The following is a 21,304-nucleotide window of genomic DNA, read 5'->3' as shown; positions in this document are numbered from 1 at the left end:
CTGGACAAAACTTTTGCTGGAGCGTTATGGCAGCCACAGGTTGATCAACAGAAAAAGCAGCCACAGCAGCCAAGGTGGATGTATCCGTCGTCGCCGGATCAATGGATATACCCGCCGTCACGTTACGACAAAAAATGAGAATGACTTACAAACGGCGACGGAAAATGGAATTGAAATGTTGGAAACCCCTAAAGGCTGCGAGGCATTTTTTTTTTTAAAAAAAGAAAAGGGGGAATTGTTGGGGAAGTTTCCCGGCTGCTACAATAGAAAGCACCTGTGCCTTGTTAGGACAGGTGCTGTGAGTCACGTTGGTCAACCGGAAACCACGTGACTCATGGATGGATAAAGGTGGGACACTCCCAAGAGGGAGTGGGGCATTTCCCTCCTGGAGTTTGGAGTGGCAGGAGCCCCCTAGAGAGTGAGAGTTGGAGCTCTCTGTTGAACTAAGATAGCAGTGAGTTTAAGAAGAGCCTTCTGATTGTGGAATACATTGTGGTCGCAACAGCCGTTTGGTTGCGACCCATTGGAAGAAGACACAGGCAGTCCGCGACATGTCAAGGTCCCTCTGGATGGCATCCCTTCCCTCCAGCGTGTCCACAACACCACACAACTTGGTGTCATCTGCAAACTTGCTGAGGGTGCACTCCATTCCACTGTCCATGTTGCTGACAAAGATGTTAAACAGCACTGGCCCCAGTACTGATCCCTGAGGATTACCACTCGTCACTGGCCTCCACTTGGACATTGAACCATTGGTCGTAACTCTTTGAGTATGACCGTCGAGTCAATTCCTTATCCACTGAGTGGTCCATCCATCAAATCTGTGTCTCTCCAATTTAGAGACAAGGATGTTATGTGAGACCATGTCACATGATTTGGACAGGTTTAGGTAGATGATGTCAGTTGCTCTTTCCTTATCTGCCAAAACTGTAACCCCATCATAGAAGGCCACAAAATTAGTCAGACAGGACTTGCCCTCAGTGAAGCCATGTTGACTGTCACCAATTACCTCTTTATTTTCTATGTGCCTTAGCACAGTCACCAGGAGGATCTGCTCCATGATCTTGCCAGGCACAGAGGTGAGACTGACTGGCCTGTAGTTCCCTAGATCTTCCTTTTTTCCTCTTTTTAAAGATGAGGGCTATGTTTCCCCTTTTCCAGTCAGCAGGAACTTCACCTGACTGCCACAACTTATCAAATATGATGGATAATGTTTTTTAGCAACTTCATCTGTCATTTCCCTCAGGACCCACGGATATATCTCATCAGGTCCCATGGACTTGCGCACCTTCAGGTTCCTTAGGTGGTCTTGAACCTGATCTCCTACAGTGGGCGGTTCTTCATTCTCCTAGTCCCTGCCTTTGCCTTCTGTGATTTGAGCAGTGTGGCTAGAGCTCTTGCCAGTGCAGACTGAGGCAAAGTCATTGAGCACCTCAGCCTTCTACATGTCCTGGGTAACCAGGTATCCCGTTTCCTTCCAAAGGGGGCCCACATTCTCCCTCATTGACCTTTTATCACTGACATATCTATGGAAGTTTTTCTTATTACCTTTGAATTCCCTGGCCAGATTTAATTCTATCAGGGCTTTAGTTTTCCTAACCTAATCCCCGGTTTCTTGGAGAATTTCTCTGTATTCTTCCCAGATTATCTGTTCTTGCTTCCATCCTCTGTAGGCTTCCTTTTTGTGTTTGAGTTTATCCAGGAGCTCTTTGTTCATCCATGCAGGCCTCCCGGTGTTCCTGCCTGACTTCTTTGTTGGGATGCACTGCTCCTGAGCTCGGAGGAGATGATCCTTGAATATTAGCCAGCTTTCTTGGACCCCTCTTCCCTCCAGCGCCTCATCCCATGGGACTCTACTCAGCAGATCCCTGAAGAGGTTGAAATCCCCTCTCCTGAAATCCAGAGTAGTGAGCTTGCTGAATGCCCTTCTTGCCTTCCTAAGAATCTTGAGCTCCATCATTTCATGGTCACTGCAGCCAAGGCTGCCCTTGAGTATCACATTCCCCATCAGCCTCTCCTTGTTGATGAGAACAAGGTCCAGCATAGCATTATCTTTAATTAAGGTACCTTAATTCAGTAGAAATGCAAACAAGGAGAATATAGTTGGAATAATATATAGCACTTCAGTCAAAAAGAAAAGGCATTAAAAAATATCAAATTAGAAAACAGAGTTTGCCTCAGTTACCAACATGACTAAATATTTCCCACCAAAACAAGTATAACACATGATCCTTTTAAAATTTTCATTTAGCTTAAAAATCAAGAAATAGTAGTGCAGTTACAATGGAGGTAAATATGTAGAAAAAAATAATTCAAACTATCTTCATATAATTAAAATCAGATCCGTGCCTATATCCTAGCAAAATTCTTCTTTGATTTATATGTTAATAGCACACACCTTCACAGCAACACAAAACAGGAAGTAGGTGTTCACTAAAAATATCAACAGTTCATAGAGTTAAATGTCAATAACGACAGCTCTCTGTTAATCAACATGAAAACTTACAGAAATATAGTCTGAAGTATAACTTTCAACATAGAAGATATCCAGTCCAGTCCAGTACATTGAATGTCAAACATGCCACCAGAGAAGCCGTGGATGAAGTTTTCATTCTTCTTAACCTTCACCATAGTTAATGTTGTAATTTAAAATTGAAATATATTTATTTTAATGAAAGGTTTTTAATAAGTGATCGTTGTATACTGTAATCTTCATTGCCTTAATGTGGTAAAAGAAAGAGAATAAAATGAACTGAATGGACTACATTCCATAAAATATATTCTTAGGGAATTAGGGCATATATCTATGGTTAGATGCAAGATACTACTTCAAAATGTCGTTCTTTAACAATGAAATGTTGAGATAGCTGCTGTTAGAAAAATGCTTCGGTGAAGGTAAGTTGTATTGGTTCATTGTGCTTTATGATATCTCTTTATAGAACATAATTCCAAAGAAAGAAGAATATTTTTTCTTTATTATTGTGTTCCTTTTTTTCTCAGATGGGTCTTATAGTGTGAAAGAATTTTAAATTAATGGCTTGGACTGTAGGCTATATTACACCATTGATGGAGCTTAGTACCAAAGCTAAAGTATGTGATCAGAAACAATGCAGCTACACGGTTTTTTAGGTATGTTTTGACTTCATACTTGACTTGTAGCTAGGTTTAGAATCTGCTCACATGTTCCTGTATTGTTTGGTCCTATTTTAGTACATGCCAAACTGCTTTATTTGGTGTCTGGGTGTGGAGGAAAGGCTTAATTCACTGCTGAACCCCTGTACAATTGCAATTGTGATCCACAACCACACCACTTACTCAGAAGTCTCTATTCCCTTGAAACCTGAAAAAGATGAAGCATTTGTTGTCCTGGCATTTTTATCCATCATATATACATGTGTAAACTATTTTTATTTTTTCCTATGTTCATACTCTGCATGATGCTGCTGAATCGTTGCCTTTTGTGAGTAGTTCAAGCCCATGGTTCAAACTCTTAGCTATCTTTCTACGTGGACAATCTACGCTTTGATAAAATGCATTTAAGAGAATGTGCATGATAGCAATCTGTTATGCTTACATTTTTAATGAGGTTTGATTTATTTCTTATTAATAATCAACATTTTTTTGTCATTTAAGGTGATAAATCGCAGTGAAAACTGCTTGCATCTTATTCCTTGGATAGGAAATAAGTTCAGCCAACAAGAGTTGACTTTTTCAATAACTGAAAAGAAGTTGAGCAAGTGGATTCACTTGAACATGTTAAGGAAACCTTGATGTTAGTTTCACTTTTGATTTTAAAGGACATGCTGCCTAAGATTACATTCAGTTTTCTTTAAACTACTAACTTAAGCTTAAAATAAATTTTTTACCTAGCTGAAATAACACATCTGGGTATGGGAAAATCTCCCCTTTAACTGACTTATCTAATTTACTTCCAGACCTTTCTCTCTGTCTACCCATTTTGACATAATCTCACCTGCGTCCCACTGCATGCATCATCCATCATTTGCACTGCAGTGTGAACACACAACTCTGATGATTGTAAAACATCTTTCCTACTCTTCTGTGTTATATCTGAGTCAACTAAGTGATGTGTTGCATGCTGTGAGCTAGTAAGTACTGCAGCCATTATTGATTTTTGTGCAAGCTGAAACTCGTAAGGAATCCTACCCACAGTGTGGACAAACCAGTCCTGCTCCACTGGGGCAGTATATGTGATTAAAAGCTAAAATCCATATACACAGGGATGCACAGAGGCATGGCTGCAGGCAGTGCAACCCCAACAACTTGAGCCCTTGACCTGGGTCCTCCCAGGGCATCCCAGGAGGGTGTCAGCCAGACACTGTACAGATTGCAAGTGCCTATGGGAAATACATGTTCAACCTAAATACTGGCAACACCTCCAAATGTGGAGCTGTGGCAGACTCACCTCTATTGATCTTCCAGATTTGGCAACTCCAAAGAAATTTTTTATTAAAATAGTATAGTTAATACATAAAGCACTTTGAGTTGTCAAAAATCATTACTCTAAACAGCTCAAAGTAGATTTCTATGGTGAATTATTACAGCACAGTTTTTATGTGATGTTTGCCATTTTACTGCCTAACCTGGGGACTGTACAGTATTTTGTTAATCAAAATCAAATAAAGTAAATTTCTAGGAGCAATGAATGTTCTAAGGTCAGTCTTCAAATGTGAATGACAGTATATTTTGGAAAGAGGTAAGTTTAAAATGGACTTAGAGATACTGGAAGATGAAAAGCTCAAGGCAAATCTCTCAGTTTAATGTGGCAGTGAAAACAGTAAATGCCATTCTTAGGCTGCATTACCTGGAAGAGCTAACTCTAAATCAGCCAGAAAGCAGATTAGAAAATGGGTCTCCCACATCTCAAAAGAGATTTCTGACCACATGTTATTCTAAAACAAGCCTCCTTGAATCTTTGTTATTGGACTCCAAGGCTGTCGGACACTGAACTGAGAGAGACTTTATCTGCATTTCCACACTACTGCAATAAATGTTTAAATATTCATAAACTGTTGAACAGTGTCAAGAGAGGAAACATAGAACATCTCTTACATGTGCAGACTGTGTACCTCATAACTTCTGATAAGTGGGAGTTGTGGTTTCATGTTTCCTCAGGCAGAAGTGATACTGCAGCTAGCTGAGAATTTTTGTTCTTAACACATAGTTAAAAATAGAATGTCACATCCTGTACTGTCAATCTAACACCTAATAAGGATGATTATTATTTTACTTAAAATCTTTGGTATGTTCAAATTGTGCAGGTAAGTTGTTCTGAGACAACCAAACTCTTTTTTTTCTGATGAATTAAAAATATTGTTTATTATCTCTGCTCTGAAGGTGGTGTCATCATTTAGTATAAGTGAGACCATCACAGGGAAACAGTCTTTCTTACTGGATATACTATATGACATGTCCAAGAGTGATCATTGTCTTTGGAAGACACATCTTCCTGTGAGAAACTCCACCTACTTACATCAGCAAAGATTATGAGGTGACTGACCTAGATTAGTGATTTTTACATCATACTTAGAGAGTGAGGAGATAGAGCACACTATGATCCAGAAAAGGTGTAAGATAATTCAATGGCTGAAAGAGAAGCTAGACAAATAAAAATGAAAATTAGTTCGAATGTAAAAAAAATTGATACATTTTTGTCATTCAGGATTGTAACAGTTTTGACAGTAATATGACATACACTCTGTCACCTGGAGACTTTGATTCAAGCTTGTTCTATTTCAGTGACGAGTTACTGAACTTGATACTAGCATAGCTTGGTGAAACTCTGTGCCCAGTGCTATGCAGGAAGTCAGTTTTGATAAAAGTAGATCTCCTGGCCTTAAAACTCGAACTCTGAACTCGCTTCAAATTAGCAAGGCAGTAATGTTCTTACAGGCTGGGAGGATTTAATGCATATTTAGTTGAAAGATCTTCAGTGTTATGATTTTTCTTTTTCTGTTATGGTAGATCAGGATAATGTATCCCCCTTGCTGTGTGTGGGATCATATGGTATGATCATGATTGCTAGTAGCATTTGGAATCCAGGTCAGAAATGAGTGTGTTAGATATGATGTGGAAAATAATGACAAACAGACACATTGTCTGTCCTAGAAAACTGAGTGTATGTGAGGATCAAACTTTTGAATGAGTTGTAATTCATTCAACTCACAGTCAATTTAAAAAAAAAACAAATTTAAGGAAATACTTATCCATCCACCTGGGCAAAAAAAACAGTGTTTGCATGCCTTTGATTCTCGGTCCCTCAGAGACAATTTTTTATGATATGTTTTGTGATAATCTAAATAGTTACAAACTGAAGGCCCTTTAAGTATCATTCACGTGTTCATACTGATAAATGCCTTCTGTGGAAATTGAAGTTGATTTATCACCTGCTGAACACTGAAGAATGTACTGTTTGCTGAACAAAAAAGAAGAAAAAACTTCGTTTGAGGATTAAGATGAGCTAAATCCCATTTATTTTACTTGCTGGGATAGGCCTGTGCAATGCATACAACATGTTTTGTTAACAGAAAGATTTTTAACCCGCAAGGTAAACTGCAGCTAAAAAAAAAAAATTAAGTTCATGGGTGAAAAAATATCAATTTTACATTATTTGATTCACAGTTGAGAAGACTGAAGGTCTATATGTCTGGCTGTAATCTTGAGTTATGAGTATGTGAAGTACACTCTCCTTTTGTTTTCAAATATAGTAAAATGGAGTTTTTTTGTTTATTTTTAGCCAAAACTGCCTGTAGTCAGGAAGCTCTTACTTTCTTTTTCTTTCCCCTTCTTTCACTATTAAGATACCTGTCCTCTGGGACCAAATTCAGTTGCTGGTCTTTTTCCATCAAAGTAATGAATATTTTTTGATAGCAGTAAATGTTGACTCACAGCTGATGGAATCTCCAACTCAGCTAAATTATATCCCATGCTATTTATTTATTAATCTTTCTCTTTTAATTATTAATGATCTTACAATTGCACTAAGCAAAACAATTTAAAAAGTAATGGAAGCTATACAATCAAGAGTATGACAAATAGTTGGACCAGTGAAAAAAAACATCTCAACAGGACAGTGTGATGGCAGACGAGTGTTAATTTTTGTTAAAATCAAATCAAGTTGTGGCTCTACCAATAACCATCACTAATGTACAAGGAGCAGAAGAAAAGAAGCAAATACTGCAGAAAATTATTTTACTTACTGTGAACATATCTAATGGACTATTAGAATCTTTTTTTAAAATTATAGTCTGGTTTTGACCTTAGGAGACCACATTTTTCAATGCTTCAGATTCAATGCAGTTAATTAATTAACTTTAGTGAGTCGGTTGCATAGTAAATGAATACAGATTAGACCTTTAAAAGGTATTCTTCAAGAATTCATTGTACAATGCAAAGTACCTCTAGAGTTAGTGGAATGTCCTACAGAATTGAATAGGGATAAAATGAAGAGGTTTTTACATTGATAAATGACTCTTACAGTCTATAAAATTTACTACGATACTCTTTGTATGTGAGAATTTTTAAATTCCTTTTGGACTTAAAATGTAACTTTTAAAATTACAAACAGGTTATTTGTGTCAATAAAAATGTATAGGGCATTTTTGTAAGGTTTTGACTATTATATACCATAGTCAAGTGATGTTAACTAACAATTCCTAACATAGCATTGCCCCATTTATATGAGAGAATAATCTCAGTTATTTCTGTTCAACTAGTCGAACTACAGGAAATAATTTAATCTGAGTTTTTTTCAAGATCTCCAAGTCAAAATCATCAAAGCACCCACCTATTCTCAGGTAAATTGTACTTTCACACATTTACTTTTTCAAGGTGTTTGCCCATGCAAAGTATAAGGTGATAAACCTTTGGACCTGTGTGGACTGGTTGTGAAATGGCTAACAAAACATGATCATGGGAAGGATGTCAGGAAGAGTGAAAGGAATCTCAGACTAGTCACATAATAGTTTCTGGAAGCAGCCTTTTCAACACGCAGTGTTTTATCTGATTGGCATATTAATACTTGCATTTAAAAAAAGTTTGTATAGATAATAACCAATATTTTTAATAATACATATTTTAATCTTTGAAAATTCTGTGGATTTATAATATTTTGTCTCATCCTACACTGTAAAAGATCATAATTTTACCATTTTTTTGAAACAGTTCTTTATTTGCACTAAACTAGCAGTGGCTAAACAGATTAAGCATTTTGAGACAAGAAGATATAATATGCATTCCCTTCATTCCTTCCTTAACAACATCACCAGTCTTTTAAATGAAACTTTAACTACTTCAAAAGAATTAGTTTAATGTTAGACTCTCATCCTTTTCCAGATCAAGAAATGCATAGAGAAATGTATCTTTTCAGAGGAAAGAACAAGCTCATGAGTATTTCATGCCTTTGGAGAGCTCTATATGTGAAGCTTTTTAATGTAGATAAGCAAGTTGTCTCTCTTTGCTAAATTTTAAAAGAGACTGTTTCCAAATTGTAACAGAAGCATGTTTTATTAAATGAGAATACAGCATATCCTCAAGACTGAGTCCTACTGAAAGAAAGTCATTGCAAGAAAGACTTTTTACTTTATATTGTGAACAGGCTTTAAATGTAATCTAGTCATAGAGCTAGTTAGACTTATCAACTGCAGAAGATTAGACACATGGGAATCTGACTGCAGCAAATCAGAGAGCCTAATTTCCACAGAGATTAGTGGTTGATTGACTTCTTAACTGAATCAAACTTTAGTGTGAACTCATATTTCCTGCAGCCTCTTCTCCTTCTTCCTTCTCCTCCAATACCTTGTGTTAATTTTCCCAATATTCCTAGCTACCATCTGTATAAACTATCTATCTTTGCAGTGAATAAAGAGACAACATTAGTTTTGGCTTGTGTGATGTATCTTTACTGGACATTGTACCCTGCTTGCTGGTGAGCTGAATGGGCCCACGGGTCTGAGACTCTGCAGCTGTAGACATGTTAGGCTGCATTTGTGTAACCCTGTGCAGGGCTGTCACAGACATCAGTCCTTTAGCCATTAGAACAAACGATTTATGAGAAAAACTGTTAGACAGCAGTAGACTGCATGGCTGCCTAGACTTCATTTTCTTAGGTGAAAAAGCTTGAGACAGTTAAAGGGTTCTGGTACTTCCAAAGATAGGTAGCAGCTATCAGGCACAATTTGAGAACTGCATTTTATACAAAGATGCTGTCATGGTTTGAAGTGAGGGGGGGAAGTCCGGGTGGCAGAAGCTGCCCATCACACCAGACTCCCATCCCCCTCGGGGCTTGAGCCAATCGACGCCTCTGCGAATTGCCCTATTTACGTCGGGACAAAGGAACCGGAAAGGTGTGCCTTTGCCCAGGAGCAAGGAGAAGGGAGGAGGGGGCACGGACCCCTCTCCCGGCGCCCGGCCGGGCCGGCGGCCCGGGCCGGCCGGTGCCCGCTCCGTCGAGGATGGCGGCGGTGGAGCCGCTTGGAGAAGTCGGGGAGAGCCCCGCTGCCGGGGCGCCCACCGGGCCGAGTTCGGAGGAATGCATTCAGAGGAAACAACTGCATCGTGCTGTTATTCACATGATTACACAGGTACATTAGCAGTGCAATGATAATCACTGTTTTGTTAAATTTAGTGCAAAAGAATCTGGATTACTTCTTTCATCCACAGCAATCACAGGAAAATCATAGACAGAAGTTATTTCCTGTACTGAATGAAAAGCAGTTATTCCTACCTTTAGGGACACTATGCATGAGTATGTCTATACCTATATAGTTTCTTGGCAGCATTTTCAAATAGAGAAACAAATCTCCCAAAGTTCGTATGTTTCCTGACTTTTACAAGTCCTATTCTTCAATGTGAGCTTTTAAAGTCTTATTAAAAGTACACAGCTAAGAGAATCAGAAATTCTTTGTTCATTTCTCAGTTTCATCATTGACTTTGAAGAAGCCAATTCATGACTCCATGCTTCAGTTTCCTCACCTGTAAAATGCAATTATTACTTCTGCTTTTTATTTTCAGGCCCTATGCAACTCCTACAACACTGAACGATAAAACTCTTAAAGATGCTAACAGGAGCACAAAAGTTGCTGTATACTAAACGTTTGCGAGATGCCAACAACCAGCCCCAGAAATCCTTTATTTCTGTAACAGTTTTATTTTTACTATTACATAAATAAAGAACAACAATAATATGATTTGCAATGACCATGGGTGATTTTTCAACAGGATTTTTTAATACAATATCTTCTCAGTCTCTAAGGAACGGAAAAAGCCTCCTTTAGGAAAGACAAAATGCATGTGCCAATGCAGGGACATCATTAGAAGAAAATTAAACCCTCACAGAGAGAATGAGCCTGAATCTGCATCCTAATTTTACAATGAGTTTTGCAGTTTCCAGTTTGTGTCCTGTTCATTTTGCTGGTAACTGAATGTAATCCCTTCCTTCCCTAAGCCTATGGTAAATCCAAGTTACATTGCTCAGGGCTAGTAGAGGCAAAAGAAGTCCATCATAACACAGGTGCAGTATTACTAGAAACTGGTAATTTCTGGAGATCAGAAGAGACATTAAAAAAAATATACATGTTAAACAATTTAAACCCAGGAAATTTAAAATAAATAACTGTGTGGATAAATGAATTGAAAATGTGAATGCTAAGATATGAAGAAAATAATCTCATAAATTAAAACGTACTGGAGAACTAAAAGCAATCCAAGTACAGACAATATTAATAACATGAGATATGAAGAAAAAGAAGGCTAATGTAATAGAATGAACCGATAAATACTACAGAAAGTCTTAAAAAAATAGCAAAACCAGGAAATTGAAAGCTAATAAAAACATCTAAAAATTTATTTTAAAGGCAAGAAATGTTATATGTTTTGACGTGAAAGACACTGTCAAGATTATTTGTTGCGTTTACTGAGCACAAACACATAAAAAGCAGAGGATGGCAGAAATTAAATACAAAAATCTAGAATGATTTCGTAACTGGTAATATTAAACTAGACAGAAATATTGCAAATGCTACCATGTAACTGGCAAGAGTGAACAACTGTCATTCACTCCAATGATGAGCATGGAGAGAAGACAAGTAAATCTTTCAGTTGTGAGTTATCAGAGGGATAATAGACAAAACCAATAAACACATAATTTTGCCTGTAAAGCGGAAGATGAGTGTGAAAGCAAACATATCTTCCACATTGTCAACATGGACATTGAAATCATATAAGATTAATAGTCTCAGGGATTGCAGTGCCAACTGAGAAAAAAAATCCATAAATTCATTAAGAAACTTGTGTTGGCTCTTGGAAGTCTATAAATTCATTGTGAAGGTTACAAAAGTAATACGTGAATGAAAAAGATGGAAGATACACAAGGCTGGTGACTTGTTCCTTCTTCAGGAAGAATGAAGGATATTTGGTACCACACCTACTTCATCCCTTCATAAATTGAATGCACGATGTGTGCAACTCCGATGCAGTCAAACTTGATGTTAGCTTATGGGGTAGATTTTAGATTCTGCTAAGTATTAAAGCACTAATAGTATGATGAACTTAGCTTTAATTTAAAAGAAAAACAATCGAGATATGCTTCAAGCCCTTCAAGCCAAATATCTACCTAAACATGCAGTAGTATGTAGGTGCATTTCTGAGTCAGAATCTAGCAGAAGAGGTAAATGCAGGAAAACGTAGAGTTATGAGAATCTGTGTGAGTATTGCAGAATGCTGTGGTTATAACTCTCTGCTCTGAGGTTGGACTTGGAGGAGGACTTAGCTCCACCAGGTATTTGCGTTTGGATTTTCTTGACAGCCTAGTAGCATTTTAATAGCCCTATTTAATACAGAGTGGAAACCAGGTCATGCACTGACCTTCCAGTTCTGGCACTGCCAGTTAAGTCATTCTGGTCAGTGGAACAATCCCTCTTTTGAGGCTGGAAATATTTTTTTTTAATGATTGTCCTAGTTTTAGCTGGGACAGTTAGCTCTTCTTTTTAACAGCTAGAAGAGCTCTGTGTTTTGGTTTTACTCAGAGGCTCGCTCTGAGAAGAATGCTGATAGCAAGTTGATGTTTGAGACTCCAAGGACTTTTCAGTGTGCCGGAGTGCAGAAGCACGGCGGGATAAGGGGGGAGCATAGCTGGGACAAGGGGGACACGATTCCCCTTGTGATTTGTGGTGGAACTTAAGATTGAGGGCCAAACTGGCCAATTAGTATTCCATATCATGCAGCGTCATGCCCAGGATAAAAGTGAGGGTCAGCCGGACAGAAGGGCTTTTGCGCTTTGGCTTTTTCGCCGCTTTTGCTCTTTTGCGCTTGCTGTGCTTTTGCTCTATTGTTTTTCTTCCTTTTTTCTCTCTCTCCCAGAACTCCCACTCTCAGAGTACTCTCTCTCTCTCTCTGCCCCTCTCTATTTCGGGGCCTCACGTTCGTCCGGGATTGCAGCTTCGGGACGAGACGGGCTTCGCATACGAGGAGGTGGTGAGCATCTACCCTGTGTATTAAATCATCTGTATTAAATTGTTCTTATCTCAACCCACGGGCTTCCCGTTTCTCCTTTAATTCACTCCCTCATTCCTGGGGGTGGGGAAGGGTGAGTGACTGGCTGTGTGTGGGGGTTCAGCTTAACCCACGACAATGATTCAGCCTAGAACTTGACTGTTGAGTGTCATACAATCAGGAATAACTGGAACAGTTATTCAGAGATTTGTTATTTCGTGCTAATACAAAACAAAATTCTTGACCAATCATTGAATCCTGTCATAGCGGCATAATTTCTAGGAGTTTGACAAAAGAGGCCAAGCACCTCATCTTGAATATTTATTTACCATAAAAAATGCAACGTAAACTGTTTAAGTGAAAACTCCTCTTCTAGAACATGAAGATAGCATCACAGGCACATTAACTGTCTTAAGAATTAGATTGAATGATACTTGTGTCAGTAACATTAGTGCCAACCTGGTTTCTTGTTGATGTATGATGTGGTCTGAAAAACGTACTCTGTTTGAAAGAAAATATTCTATTTTGGGTCCTCAGTCTTTGCTCATTTATAGCACATAAGCAATGAGGTGTGACAGCAGCCAATGCGTAACATACAAACTTCACAATACTGCTTTTATTACCTGACAATGACCAAAACGAATAGAAACATCAGGTGAAGAAATGCACAGTTTACCAAAATTGAGGCTGTAATTGATATAAGAGTAGAGCTTCATCTGTAGATAGAGGGATGTTACCACAGGCCTTTAAATGGCAGAGCCTGTGCCATAGCTGAGTTGGATGGATAGGTAAGTAGATATTCAGTAGATAGAGAAATGTGAGTACATCCTACATACTCAAACATTGCTGATAATTAAATATTTCCACAAATAAATATTTCCAAAATATAAAAATAAATAGTGCTATAATTCACACTTCTCATTACTGAAGGGACTTTTAACTAATCACAAAGCTATGCTGAGTTTTGCTTCAATCTGAAACAAAACAAGACTTAACAAAACAGCAAAAAACTAAGATACTGGTCTTAAGGAAAGAATGCGATATGATCCTGGTCTTATGTAACATATTGTCTAGTCACACTTTTACTTTACTTCGTTTTTGTTTGTTTGGTTGGTTGGTTTTTTTAACAGTACCAAGTATGTTTTGTGATATATCTGCTTTTATATTTTAATTAGCTAGTGACAGCAAGGCAGATAATGTTTAAGAAATTAATTCCACTTTCTAACTACATCAATTCATGGAGTCACACTTGTTTTTTCTTTTCCTAAAACTGTGCACTAAGAAATCAACACAATTAGTAAAAGGAGGAAAACTCTTTTTATGTAGTGAAATGCTAGCAGAATGCAGGTGCTAGTATAAACTGTGCCATACTGGGGACCATTCGACTTCAGTAATACCAGCACTTGAGGATGAAAAATCAATTAGTTTGAGTGGTCTCAGATTTCAGGCTTTTTAAAGAGCTCTGCACTTCCATGCCTAGTAATTTGAAGACATTGCCAATGGCACTGCGAAAGGCAGTGCTTAGTCTACAATCACAATTTCAGTGAGCAAAGCAAAAAAACACTGAGTGGATCAGCTGTACTGTTACCTAACAGAGAAAAAAAAAAAAAAAAAAAGACTATGAAAAACATTATCAGCCAGGAACTTTCCCATTACAGGTCATCACATGAAGTTTCTAGGGAAATATCAACCTTGAATATTTTTACAATGTCTTTGCAGATTCTTTTGTAAATTTTTTTGTTAATTTCTTGTTAAGAATTGCTGGCAGAGCTGGCAAGTGCCTACAGTAATGATGATTTGCTCTTTAGTTCATAAAAGTCCAAAACTATCATCAGGTCTAAAATCTCAATCTGACCTTGCAGTGAAATCAGTTATGGCTCCCTTTTTCACAGTTCCCTAGTTACAGAAGAAGAAGGATTCAGAAAGAGAAAGAACATGAAGTAAGAGTTTGAACCTGGAATTCCCAAATCCAGTCACTCTTTTTCCCAGCCCCAATCATAATTTAAATATTTATACGACAGTGGAATACCTCCAACAGGCATGATCAGAAGAGCAAATAGCTCGGTAATTTCCTTCATGGATACTATGTGCCCATAAAATGCTTTGTTTTTCAGAAATCTACATCTGCTAAAGAAAACTCATGTTTTTGGACTTTTATTTTTGGCCAGATCTACTATTGTTGTGTCATGCTGTAGCTGCTGCTGTTGAAATTGTTGTGTTGCAGAACCCATAAGCGTAGACTATATTAGACACAGAAGTAACATCAAGGTTTGCACGAGAGTGATCTGGCATGCTGAGGCAATGAGGCATAAGTGGAAACAGAAACTTCAATTGCCTATATCACCTCCCTGGGGTGTTGTGAGGCAAAGCACAGCTAAGCTATGCCTCCAACACCTCAGATCTCCGGAGTATGTTATCCAATTATCTCATGGCAACCACCCCTTTAGGGCTCTCTCTCTGCTATTAGGAAACACTTTGATGGTGGATGGAAAAAGATATTTTTGGAAGTGGAGGAAGAAGTTGTTTAGAGGAGAGAATTACTGTAATCAGTGCATTGTGTTGCTAAGTTGGAAAAGAGAGACAAAACATTGTTCCAATTTTGTTGGCTTCAGTAACTGTCGAGAAAAAATGCTTCAGCCTAGCGATTTCTCTAACATTTCGGGAGATTTAAGATTAAATTTTCTTGTAGAAGACTAAAAATAATTAACGAACTGAACAAGCTGCTGTAGGGTAAGTTGACAAAGTAAGCTGTGTAACTGTTTTAGAGTTCACCAACTTTTCCTGTACTCTCCCTGCTACAACTGTGATGTGCCTTACTCCTTTCTCTGCAGTAGAGTAGGTTCTGCACTATGCAACATTTACTGCTGTAAGATGACATTATACTTTACCATAGTAACGGTGCTTGTTACTCACGTGTTAACATCAACAGTTACAGTCTTGCTGTGGCAGTGTGATAAAATTATGAAAGCCAAAAAACGTTTCTGGCAAAGGGCATGTACAGAAACACTGAGGCAGGAGCAGAACAGGTTGGGACTAAAAGAAATTTACATTGGAGCTCAGCCTCCCCTTAAACACGAGGAGAGGCAGATGGTGAGAGTTGCTCACTACTTCTGCAAGTGTTCTGGGTTATGACATTGTAAAATACCCAGGGTACAGACTTCACCTAAGCTGTCACATAGACACAGGTCAAATTTAAAGCTGTCACATAGACACAGGTCAAATTTAAAGCTAATGTCCTAGCCACTTTATGGTGGTAGAGGTAGTCCCCAGCTATTTATTCTGTCAACCAATGAGTTATATTTCTTCCCCTAATCACATGCAGCATTGTTACTGTAAGAGAAATTATGCTCTTAGCTCAGATGCTTCAGCATAAAGTCCAACATCCTGGACTAAAGCCACTTCTATTGGCAGTTTGATAAGATATGGACTTTTGGCTGAGATAAGCTGAAGTACAGACACTGTCTTTTTCAAGACAACTCTGCTTTGGGGTGGCAGAGAGGTGGAGATGACAGTACCTCAAATCTCCTTTAAAGATGATTATTGGAATTTTACAAATTTTCGTATTACCCACCTTTTTTTTTTCCCCTACTTATGTTAGTGGCAATGCAATCTGTCCCCAGGAAGTCCAGATTTAAATCCAGATTTGGCTCTGTGTTTTCACACTCTATCTCCTTCTTTGTTAACATTCAGTAGCAATGAATCTTCTTAATGAAATTTAGATTATTGCTTTGACGTCGAACTCTTGAAATACCATGCCTATTTCTCCATTCATGATTGGCTGGATATCCTATTGTCAGCCTCTTTCTAAAACAAGCAAAAATCTCACAGATACTGAGCTTTGGAAAATTTTAAGTCAGCAAAGATTCAGACAGGCCATTTTCTTATTTGTTTGAGTATTCCTCTCTTCTTTTAAAGCCAGTTGAACCTTTGGGATCCAGTGACTATCGGTAAGTTAATGCTGATGCAGTACCTTTAGCTACAGCCCAGAAGAGTTTCTGAATCTGGATAGAAATCTAAACTCTCTTTCCACACAGCTACAGAGTATACAGCTTCGAATTCCTTCTCAGATTCAAATCCCTGTTAGAGTACAGGACAGTCATAAAGAAGAATGCAGGAGGCCCCTGTTATGGAGCTATGATATACACTACGTAGAAGCTCTTGACATTCCATTTTGTCATTTCCATGCTCAATAATAATGCATGACAAGATTTAGACTGGCACAAGTATATTGTCTGTAAAAGGCGTTTCAAGATTTTATTTGGCTGTTAGTCAGCTCATATTACTCCAGGCTGTTTGATACACAGAGCACAAAGCAGCTTAACACTGTTGCTATTAACATTCAAACTGCACTGAAAACACTTCATTAAACAGCCTACTGCAGTGTAATTGTTTAATAATATTTTGATTAGATTGTTTAGTAGACAATCCTTGCTGTAAAACATTTTCTTTCTGTCAGGTGACTCTTAGGGAAAAGGCAGTATCAAAATGCTCAGGATAGCTTTATTTTAAAAAGAAAAATAGAGTCAGAAAGGCTCAATAATTCTTTTTTTATTTTTAGTTACCTTTTTTTTCCTCACCGTATTTATGAAACCTATTAAACTTTAGATGCTGTTAGGGAAGATCTATTCCAAGTCATTATGAAAGAAGTGCAAACACAGACTTCTTCAAACACAGACAACAAATCATCCAACTGATCTGTTCAGGAATTTTGATCCAAATTCATTGCACTTCCAATAATAATGTGTAGAGCATTTGCCAATGTCTTCAGGCCTGGCAGATTCTCATAGGAGTTATGGCCTTCTTCATGATCTTAAAATAGGACAGAGTTCTGGTTTTCCCTTTGTATAGGTATTTGGATAAATATTGACATAACAATAACAAAAGTACCTGACGAGTTGCCATTGCTAGAAATTTCTCAGAAGCTACATGAAAGATTATTCAAGCCTTGAACAGAATAAAGTATAAGATGATCAGAAAAAACTTATTTTACAAAAGGGAACTGAAAATCTTGATTTGGCTAGTCTAGCAAAGAATGTATGGGTATTTGACTGCCTCATGTAAAGTTCACAAAAGATAAACAACAGATAGGCCAGGATGGCATGGGAACAAATGGATATACACTGAGCAGCAACGGGCTGAGAATGAGAATATCCTTGAGCTTCAGTAAAGTGTAAGTTTGGGGTAGACATCCAATAAGTCTGGTAGGAACAAATAAACCAACCTGCCTTTTGAGAGTTGCAAATTTAAGGAGATGGTTATATGATGTGGTGCCTGTGAAAGCAGGGCAATAAACATGATGACCTAAAATGCTCTTTTCTATCCTGTAATTCAACAAAAGTGAGAACAAAGCATGTTTAGAGTGTATTAACTGTTGAGCTACCAAGACTTTGTACATAAAGCATTTGAACCAATTATCAGGAAACTCTATGTCCCTTACATTTCTAGAAACAATTTTTCTAGATCACAAATGGAGTATAATTGTGGATTAATGGTAGGAAGCTCACATTGCTCTTCTTGTGCTATGCCTTGGAGTTAGAGACCTTTGATTTCTGTGACTCACATTTGTCTACTTTTAAGAAACATAAAATTCCTAAACAGCTATTTAAATAAAAAGTAAAAGTTTATTCTGTTTTCTGGATACAGATATTAAAAAATATCCCCTTTATTAAATAAATACTTTCTAAACACTACTGCACTATCTTGCTTCCTGGGATATCTGGGGCACATATTGAAATTAGTGGGCAGTGAAGTGCCAAGAGACTTCCAACTGTCCTCTCTGGCTCTAGCAGGGCTTCAGCTACAGTCTAGCCAGCTCAAACACCAGACTAGCAGCAGGTAACTAGTCAGTGTAGTTGGCTTTGATGTTTTAACTGTCCAGTCATCTGATGTTTTATCTTCTGGAGCTGTGTATTGGCACAGTCTAATGGAAACGTCCCTAATGTGACACGACAGAATGGCTAGTGTTGCAGGAGATATCTTTTGCACTGTTCAAACTGTGATGTATCAACAGCAACTGCATTTATGTTTCCGAAAGGGGACTTTTAAGTGGAAGTCACACAGATAAAACTTCCTGAATAAAATAAACGCTGGATTTTACTTCATAGAAATATTTCACTGCAATGTTTTACTTGCCAGCTCTGCAGTTATGCCAACACCTAGTTTTAATTTTACTCCCTGAAGATACCTCCAAAGAGAGTATACTGTTCAGTGTTGCTCCTGCTTGTGCCTGTTTTTGGCCAGCAGATATGGAAACTAGAGTTATATTTCTTTGCTTGCTGCAGCTTTTTCTCTTCTGCCTGGATTCCCAGTAAGAGAAGGATTGAGAAGGCCTCCTCTGTAAAACCAAGTGAGAGTGCTGATAGTTTATCCTCAAACAAGTAGTAATATAAAGATTATGCCATATTGTATCAATAGAAATTTCACGTTATCTTAAGTGGTAGCTCTTTGTAAGTTCTCAGATACCGTGGAAACAATTAATGTAGTAAAAACATCTAGCCAGAGTTGATGAGAAGGACAATATCTTCTCCTTTAGTTGACAAAGGAACATCTGGGGGTCAGGAGAAGTCTATAACTTAAGAGGTTGTGGTTTCTCAGTCCAATATTGGGACATTTAATGGCAATCAAATTCTACCAGGTAAAAAGCCATTACTGTAACGATGTTCAGATTTGACCACTCTACCTCTCTCTTCTGTGCTGCATCTATTTCACTTTTAACCATAGTACTTATGGTCTTTTCAAATGCTTACCTGTGGAAAAATGACTTTTAAATGAGTGATGCTTATTATGTAGACTCGAACTGTGATTTTGGGGAGTGTCGTTGCTTAGCCCAGGGGGTAGCTAAGCCACCAGTCAGCCACTTGCTCACTCCTCCTCCTTGGTGAGATGGAGAGGAGAAAAATGTAACAAAAGGCTGAGAGTTGAGATAAGAACAGGGAGGGAGCACCCACCGACCGTGGCCCTGGGGAAAACAAACTCTGCTTGGGGACAAATTAATTTAATTTGTTAACAGTTACTTGAGAGGATAACAAGAAACAAGGCCAGATCTTAAAAACAACACCTCCTGCCCCTACCTCTCCCTTCTTCTCGGCTTCACCTCCTTCCCCAGCGGCACAGGGGAGCGGGGGGTTGCAGGTCAGTTCGTCACACATCACATGTTGTTTCTGCCACTCCTTTCTCCAAGGAGGAGGACCCCTTACACTCTTTTCCCCTGCTCCAGCGGATCCCCTCCTCATGGGACAGTCCACAGGCTTCTTCAATGTGAGTCCTTCTCACAGGATGCAATCCTTACCTGTCAGATTGCTCCGCCTTTTTCCACAAAGTCACAACTTCTCAGGGAGCTGCTGCCCGCTCTAGTGTGAGTTTTTCCATGGACTTCATATGCATCTCTACTTCATCACCAGTCTCCAGCAGCAAATGGAGACCATTCTCTATGACCTCCTTCAGGCACAGGCATCTCTGCTCCAGTGTGGGGTTCTCCATGGGCTGTGGGTGAGTCTCTGCTCCACCAAGTCTCTCATGGGTGCAGAGGGGCCTCTGCTGCCTCACCACAAGCAAAGGGAAATCTCAGCTCCGGCACCTCCTCCTGCTTCATCTTCGCTGACCTGGTGTCGGTGTGGCAGTTTCTCTCAGGTCTCAGTCCTCTCCGCTGCCGCCGTGCCGGGCATGATGAACCTCGGCAGTTCTGGCAGGATGAACTCGGCCCAGTGGCACCCCGGGAGCAGAGTCACCAGAGCTCTCCAAGCTGTGCCACCATGGTCATCTCCAGTCGGGTCACACCAGCGTGGCATGGGCAGCTGCTCACCCGGGAGGTTGGGGAGATGAGGGCAGCCCCCACCTCCCCACTCTCTCCACTGCAGGTCTAAACCACCTTTTGGGCTCCTTTGTCCCCACCTTATATAGGGTATTCTCAGAGACATTGAAGGTTTGTTGGGGTTTTTTGTTCTCTTATCTGAGATCAATTCTTATTGAAGTTGAAAGCCTTTTAAAAAAATAACACAGGATTTTTTTCACATATACAGAAGTTTTTATGTAAAATTACACATTTAAGACATTACTCACAAAATAGAAAGAGAATTTCACTTATAGATAAGTGTATTCAATATTTTATAAAATAAAACTACTTCCTTATTTTCTTATTAGCCTTGTAAGTGGGCACCCTGTTAGGCACATGATGCCTATTGGTAGAGTTTTATAGGTGCTACATTTTTACCACTGAGCTTGCTTGTAGAAACCTCAGATTGATACACTCAATTTTACATCAATTTCTGAGAAAGGTTAAAGAAATATTATTGATTAGTTCTTGAATGCAGGTTTCTGACACGTAGAGTGGAAATAGCCTTGGCTGTTACTCACCTGCTCGAACAGTATATCTTGTTGTTTTGAATAATTCCACTGAAATACAGGACAGCTGGACTTTTCCAGCCAATTTAGAGAAGGAATTTGACTGTAGATATACCTTCTATCACTAGGGATGTGATATACTGGATTCTGCAGGGTTGTAGGTATTTTTGGTTTTGTTTTTTTGTGTTGTTTTTTTTTATTTTGTTCTGAAAGCTATAATTTTTGATAGTTTCAATTTATATAAAATACTGAAATTTTCACTGGAGTGATACTGACAACATTCCCACTTGCAATGAAAATAGAGAACATAAAAATTCTGAGGAACATTAAAATGTTTTTGTGCTTACTTGCATGCTAATAGTATAAAAATGCTCTTGCAACTAAGTCCATTTATCTAATTCCACTTCATGTCTACATCCTTGGAACTACTAGGGAGGTATCTGGCCTGCATTTG

This window comes from Tauraco erythrolophus, chromosome 2 (genome assembly GCF_009769465.1).
Source record: "Tauraco erythrolophus isolate bTauEry1 chromosome 2, bTauEry1.pri, whole genome shotgun sequence".
Taxonomy (NCBI): domain Eukaryota; kingdom Metazoa; phylum Chordata; class Aves; order Musophagiformes; family Musophagidae; genus Tauraco; species Tauraco erythrolophus.
The sequence above is the reverse complement of the archived record's forward strand: the minus strand, read 5'-3'. Positions refer to the sequence as shown.